Source organism: Mytilus trossulus, chromosome 1, assembly GCF_036588685.1.
Source record: "Mytilus trossulus isolate FHL-02 chromosome 1, PNRI_Mtr1.1.1.hap1, whole genome shotgun sequence".
Classification (NCBI taxonomy): Eukaryota; Metazoa; Mollusca; class Bivalvia; order Mytilida; family Mytilidae; genus Mytilus; species Mytilus trossulus.
This window is the reverse complement of record NC_086373.1, coordinates 91,959,778-91,966,989: the sequence shown is the minus strand read 5'-3', so window position 1 is coordinate 91,966,989 and position 7,212 is coordinate 91,959,778. Positions and strand designations below refer to the sequence as shown.

At 31.3% G+C, this 7,212-nt stretch overlaps 1 long non-coding RNA gene across 1 annotated transcript; it reads left to right on the top strand.

Annotated features, from left to right (window-relative positions):
- Window positions 1-344: 344 nt before the first annotated feature.
- LOC134711189 (uncharacterized) lies at window positions 345-1,876 on the top strand. Its single transcript, XR_010106152.1, has 2 exons — window positions 345-409; window positions 1,089-1,876. It is a non-coding gene; the product is annotated as an uncharacterized LOC134711189 (long non-coding RNA).
- The last annotated feature ends 5,336 nt before the right edge of the window (window positions 1,877-7,212 follow it).

Genomic DNA, 7,212 nt, shown 5'->3' with positions numbered 1-7,212 from the left:
ACCTATTTTCATTATTTTCAGATATAGCCAGTGAATGCAAATTTTGTTCATGCTATATGTGCAGGATATATATTAGATGTATACCGTGAAACACAAGTAAACTAATTACTTTTTGTAAATTCAAACCTATTAACGTTAGCGTCTTTTAGATTGATTAGGTTAGAACTAAAGCTTCCATGGTTTAAAGGAAAGACAAGATAATTTATCTATATGAAATTTTCTTAAATCATGTACAGACTGTGTGAAATTGATTAATACGTTATTCCATACGCTAGTTTCTGAAAATTATGAGAAATAACTGGTAATTTTCTTTCTATATTTAGAACTATTGGTAAAACCAATTCTATTAATATAAAGATCTCCAATCTTAGAAAATCATTCATTTGTGCAACGACAACTTTGAGTAACGGTAAGAATTTTAACATGTTATAAGCATATATCATAACTTATTTATTATATATTACATGTAATACAACTTATATTGTTACTGTGTCATAATAAAACACTTGTAGAATTCGTAGTACTGATGATAAATTCAGATTAATTTTGAATAAAAATATTTCAAGCGTGGCTGGAATGAGAGATGAAATAAAAAAAATAGAAAATACTCTAAGTTCTTTAACATTTTTTTCCACTATGTCCTTTTAGCTGATATTTTGGCAGCCTTGCACTTGTTTAACAACGGATGTATGATGTCACGAAATGACGTAACGGTATTATGGAATGTGATTAAATTTGGGAACATTTAGGAAATAACTATATTGTATTTTAAGCAATCGGAACTACTTGGCCTTTCTGGTTACACGAAGAAGTTATTGCATTGCATAGCGAGAATGGCCCAGTAGTTACGATTGGTATTTTAAGCTTTGCTTCAACGACATCATTCAATTGGTGTTTTGAAACGCCGTTCAACAGTTATTGTCTTTAATTAAATTGGAAAAAAAGGCACAGAACGTGGCAGGTCAAATAAGTCTTTAAGATAAAAATAAAAAGGTTTGCTGCCAATTTGATAGCTCTTTTCTTGTTGAGTTTTCAATGATATTAAAATTATTTACTGCAATAACAAAAATTCTATTGTTTATTTTCAGATCAAATCTTCTTTAAAACTAACAATGGGATGCACATGTAAAAGATTGTTCTTCATAACTGGACTTATTATTATGGAATTGGTTGACCTTGGTCTAGACTGGGACTTTTTCGTTGAAGTAAATAAAACGGACCAAGAGAAAATACAAAGAAATTATGAATTGAAATATTCAATCCTAGCATTTGCAATTATTGGATCAGTTACGTTTATACTTCAACTAGTGGCTATATATTATGATTCTAAGAAGAATTACTCGCATTTGACGTACTCAACAACGATGTCATTCATTTCAACGTGGTTTGAAGATGTCCCACAAATTGTGCTGGCTATTTGGGTAGCAATCATTTCATCTGATCTGATATCCAATGTACAATATATAAAAGCAGCATATGCAATCTTAGAAGCCGTGATTCATTTTGGAGTTTCGATTTGGCAATTGCGTTGTAAGAGTGAAAAGTTCAAATATAAAAGAAATAGCAGTTGTCTCAAGAAATTACTCGTCCTTGATCTTATTGGCGGCATCCTTCTTCTCGGAGCTTCCATATTCCTTCTGATAGAACTACTCCTCGACAATTATAATTGATACCAGTTTGTGTTCATAATTATAGTAAGGATTAATACTTTATCAACATTATGTTTATGTTATCAGACGTTGTGGCTTATATTTTTTATTTATATTTATTTTATGTCGATAAAATATGTGAAGTTTTTATTTATATTTATTTCATGTTTGGAAATATGTGAAGTGTTTTTTGTAGTTATTTTGATAATAAATGATGTATTTATTTATTTATTCATAATTTATAATAGTTGTTGAACCAAGGGTTCAAAATGTTCAAGTTGAAAAAAGTAAAATCACAAAAATACTAAACTCAGAGGAAAACCAATTTGAAAAGTCCATAATCACATGGCAAAATCAAAAAAACAAAACGCATCAAAAACGAATGGACAAGAACTGTCATATTCCTGACTTGGTACAGGCATTTTCAAATGTAGAAAATGGTGGATTAAACCTGGTTCTATAGCGCTAACCCTCTCACTTTAATAACAGTCTCATCAAACTCCGCTACATTTACATGATGTGTTAAATAAACAGTCACAATTGAAGTCCGTCCTTTGAACATTTTTAGAATTCTGCATGTCGCAGATGACATCAAATATGTTCTAATGGTTGTAACAACAATTCCGTCTTCTACATTTTCTGCTTTTCGAATTCAAATTTGTAGTTTGACTGAGCAAACAATTTGCTGATTTTGGTATACTAACCATTACATTAAAAGTACCCTGGTTCGGGGGGAAGTCTATTGCTTCTGCTGATAATATATAACTTTATCATGCATGTGCACCTATCTACACCTTCGGTCCTTATAAATCCTTGTCTTCAAATGTTAGGCTTTCTGTGGATTTACCATCAGAAAAGCACTTCGGACACATGAAATTTTAATGTGTAGATTACATTTTTTTAATAAAAGACACCATTTTCTGTTTTGTATCTGTAATGTAGGTTTGTTTTTGTATTTTGAGAGGACCCATTGTTTTTGTCACCTGTAATCGTAAGTCTATATGTATCAATGTACCAAATGCAAATTCATGGGCGCAGCCATCTTGGTGAAGAGAACATGACATAGAGAAGAAAAATGGTAAGTCTTAGTGATTGGTTTTTATATTTAATGGATATTTTTTTGTGAAAAGCCTCTTGAGTATGACTACAGTTAAGCATAGTTTTCTTGTAAAATTATTTAAATAGGAATTATTAGATTTTTTTTTAACTAGTTGAGGTGAAGTGCTAAAAATCAGTGACTTTTTTCTGCGGGATTGTCATGTGTTCTTGACAACCCCAAAATTCACCCATAAAAGCCATGGGACCATATACATTTTTGTGTTGTATTTTTATAACAATAAATTGTTCTTTCTTTTGATACCACTTACAACCACAAAATGTCTTTTATTTAGAAGTAATTAAACAAAAGGCTAACATTGACGGCAATGGAAAACTATTTAATTCTTTGTATTCTAAAGTGTAATCCTAGGTATAGACCTAGTTTCCGCAAATGTCTATTCATCCTTCGTATATACATAATCTATAGTATGAAATTAGAACCTAGAAAAATTAAATTGCACGATTTTGCATTCTATTCATAATATCTATATTTTAGAGGTGTGGGTTTTTTCATATCATAGTTAAACAAAATATATGCTCATCATCGTTTTTATCTGTATAGGTTATCACATGAATAAAATTGAGAGAGAATGGAAACAAGAAACACGCAACAATATGCAATTTAAAAGAAGTCAGAATACAATGTCAGAATATGTAACAAAAGAAACTAAAAAACAGGAAACTTATACATACATAAACAGGACTACTAGCGGTTACTGACATACGAGCCTCATAACTCATTTGAACTGTAAGAAAGATCATGTCTTTATCATATATAAAATCAAGCACATTCCCTTCCGTTAGGGGTCAAGTATCATATCATCATAAAATGTATTAGAAGAACATAACCCGTATCATGCCAACAACTGGTTTTAGAATAAATGTTTTTATTTCCGATACAAATACCCTATGAGTGAATCAATATAGATACCAAAGTATGTCATCTTTAATGATATGAAAACAGCAACTTTCAGTAACTAAATCCATTCTGAATAAGTCTGTTGAAAATTTTGATGAGCGTTTGAGGTGAATGTCGACATTGTTTTGCTTTATATAAAACATTACCATAAAATATTGGATTAGAAATACTCGTAAATGTCTGCATGCTGATTTATAATAACGAATGATGTCCTGGTACCGATGATAAAATTTAGTGATTTTTTTTGGGTCCTCAATGCTCTTCAAATTTGTATTTTTTTGGCTTTTTTAACTATTTTGATCTGAGCGTCACTGATGAGTCTTTTGTAGACGAAACGCGCGTCTGGCGTATAAAATTATAATACAGAGATTTCTTTCGTTTAAAAAATGATGTTACGTACACAAGTGAATCGAACAATTTGAAATAAAGGAACTCGATAAGATGGTGACAAAGGAACGTCACCATCTAAAAATGAAAAATTAACATTAGGAAATGCAAAATCATCTCTTTTCTCATATTTTGGTATTTAGCTTCCCGGTTAAGATACAGATATCAATATCACAAACGGTCAATGTTCATTGTTAGTACTAGCTTTATTCAAGGTTCATCATAAAAAATGGACAACAATAGCTGTGTTTAGACCTCAAACGTACCTGTGTGTTTTGAAAAAATTTTAAGGCCTGACATCCACTAGATATATAAATATGAAATACAGTATTTGCTTCAGAAAGATCAAATATTGTTTGGATTACGATAAGAATTATTTTCGTTCCTGATGAACCATAATAAATCAGGTCAGCAGGACAAATTTCGTTAGTGTTCATACTATAGGTTTCAATATTAAGAGTCAATATATCATCTTAGTATGTAAAAAGTGTTATTCCATTTTTGTTTTATCAGATCGATGTTTTTTTTTCGGATTTTAGTCATAATGTGTTATTCATTCTGATAACTTGACGATACACAGAAACTATAAAGCGAACAAAAAATTATATCTAGTAAAAATTCAATGGCAATTATCGTATCCATAGTTCTTTTGTGTGTTGTTACTAAAAATTACCTAAATGAGTTTGAACATATATATTCGTAAATCAGACTTTTTGAATCAGGTGTCAGAATATATTTGTTTGAAAAGCTGACACATTCCAGGGCATTTGTAAAAATTGGTTTATTAACATGATAAACAGTGAATATATAAATATAGTGATTCTTCAAGCAAGCACACAAGCCCAAGCTACTAAAAATAATAAGACCTGTTGCTACAGTACAATAAACAGGATAAAATATATTATTGATATATATTTAAAAAAACAAACAAGGAAATTGTGCTGCCAAAGTGAACTGTGAAAACTGATTTATATTCATAATCATATTATATTTGCCATTAACTGCAACAAAGTTAACATTAACTTGTGAAAGGTATACGACTTGTATTTGAAAGTATCACTATACTTTAAAATTTCAATAAATATGAAGGTAATTCATCATTGTAAGTTATCTAACCTAATAGTCCAGAAACTCTGTAGTCAGCCTCCTTGAAATTGGCGGCACAAACAACATCATGTTTCCCTGGCTTCCAGAGACATTTTGTGGTAGACTATCTTCTTTTTAGTCACTCTCCATCTTATTTGCATTTCTCTTTCTTCAGGAAACTTGTGACTACCAGAATTCCTACATCCAGGCACACTACAATACTGTGGCATCTTCTTTAATTTTTAAAACTCGCGGTGTTTACGTTGACAACAATATGGCGCTTTTGCGATAGGTCACAAGGAGTTCCGAAAGTATAACTGATGGAACCATATGCCACATATTAGCGAGAAAAACGTCGGTGCAAGTCATTGAAGAGACCGAAAAAGTGGATAGGTTATTAAAAGCCCAATTCTATACTGGACAGTATAGAAATCCCATCAAAAGAGATTTTTATGAATATGTTACGAATTCAAGCAGGTGATTGGGTGGAAATCATGATTTAAGTTTGATAATTTCGTAATAATGGTCATACAAGACAGCTAATTACTTGTTGTATTTCTTTGGAACATACAAACAAAAAATGTAATACATAAGCATCTATAAGGGTTCCAAAACAATTATTATGGTATCCAACAATAATTTAAACCTATAGAAAATCTCAACCCAAAATTAGGATTGACAGGCTCTTCATTGAAGAATGACTTTATTTTCATAAGTAACTCATGAGTGTTGAGTAGTCCTGTGCGAGTATTTTCCAAATGATGTCGGATATGTTCCCTTTATGAATCAAAGTCAAATTGAATATATACAATTTAAGACTTTATCAAAATCTTGAATATACAAGATTTTGATAGAGTCTTGATTTGAATTAACATGATTCATTTGTCATCGTGCAATTACCGAGGAAGGATATCTGTTATACGAAATATCTAACATATTGTTCGTTTTATTGTGTTTTCGGTGATGTTGTATCCTTTTGGAATTGTTATATATACATCTCCATGCATTATATATCATGTACTGTAGTACGCCGCTAGATTAAAACTGACGAGGAAAGGTAACACAAGGCCCCTGAAAGCTATTTTATTGTAGAGCCCAGGTGTTCGTGTGGTCTAGCGGGACGGCTGCAGTGCAGGCGATTTGGTGTCACGATATCTCAGTAGCATGGGTTCGAATCCCGGCGAGGGAAGAACCAAAAATTTGCGAAAGCAAATTTACAGATCTAACATTGTTGGGTTGATGTTTAGACGAGTTATATATATATGTATATATATATAAATGAACGAAAAACTAATATTTAACACATAAACAAACGACAACCACTGATTTACAGGCTCGGGACAGGCACATACATTAATAATTAGCGGGATCAAATCCCTCCCCTAACATGGGACAGTGGTATTACAGTGGTATAACAGTACAACATAAGAACAAACTATACAAATCAGTTGAAAAATGCTTTACTCATCAGATGAACAAAAATACAAGTGGATGTGACCGATTACTTGTACATCCCGACAAAAAAAGACACTAGGAACAGATCTGGGAGCACTCGTAGTTTTCTGACAGCTAGTTCACAGCCACTAACAACTAATTAAAAAAGTTTACATTCAAGACTAAACTATCAATCCGTACACATCCAACATCAAATGGATTTAGTGTAAAGACGCAAAAAAAACCCAAAAAAACCATGACCTTGTGCAATTCCAAATTACAGGTATCGACAGATTGTAGATACATGCATGTGTATATTTATATAACATACTAGTAATATTAAGTTTGCTTTTAATTTACTAATAACTGACAGAATCAATATCTATACCAATAAAAACAATAATCAATGATCTTATTACAGTGTTGAATTGGTAACTCTTTAGAATAAGTTTATTTAAAGGAGCGATAAGATTACAAGGATCATTTATAAATTTCCGGGTACGGTTAACAACATTTCCGTAAAAATGAGAATGTGCTATCCCTTTTGAAATAAGTTTTCTACAGGTACATCCAAACTTCAAAACCAAATCTTCATATCTATGGAAAAATTTAGGAAAGGTTTTGAGTAATTTATTTTAT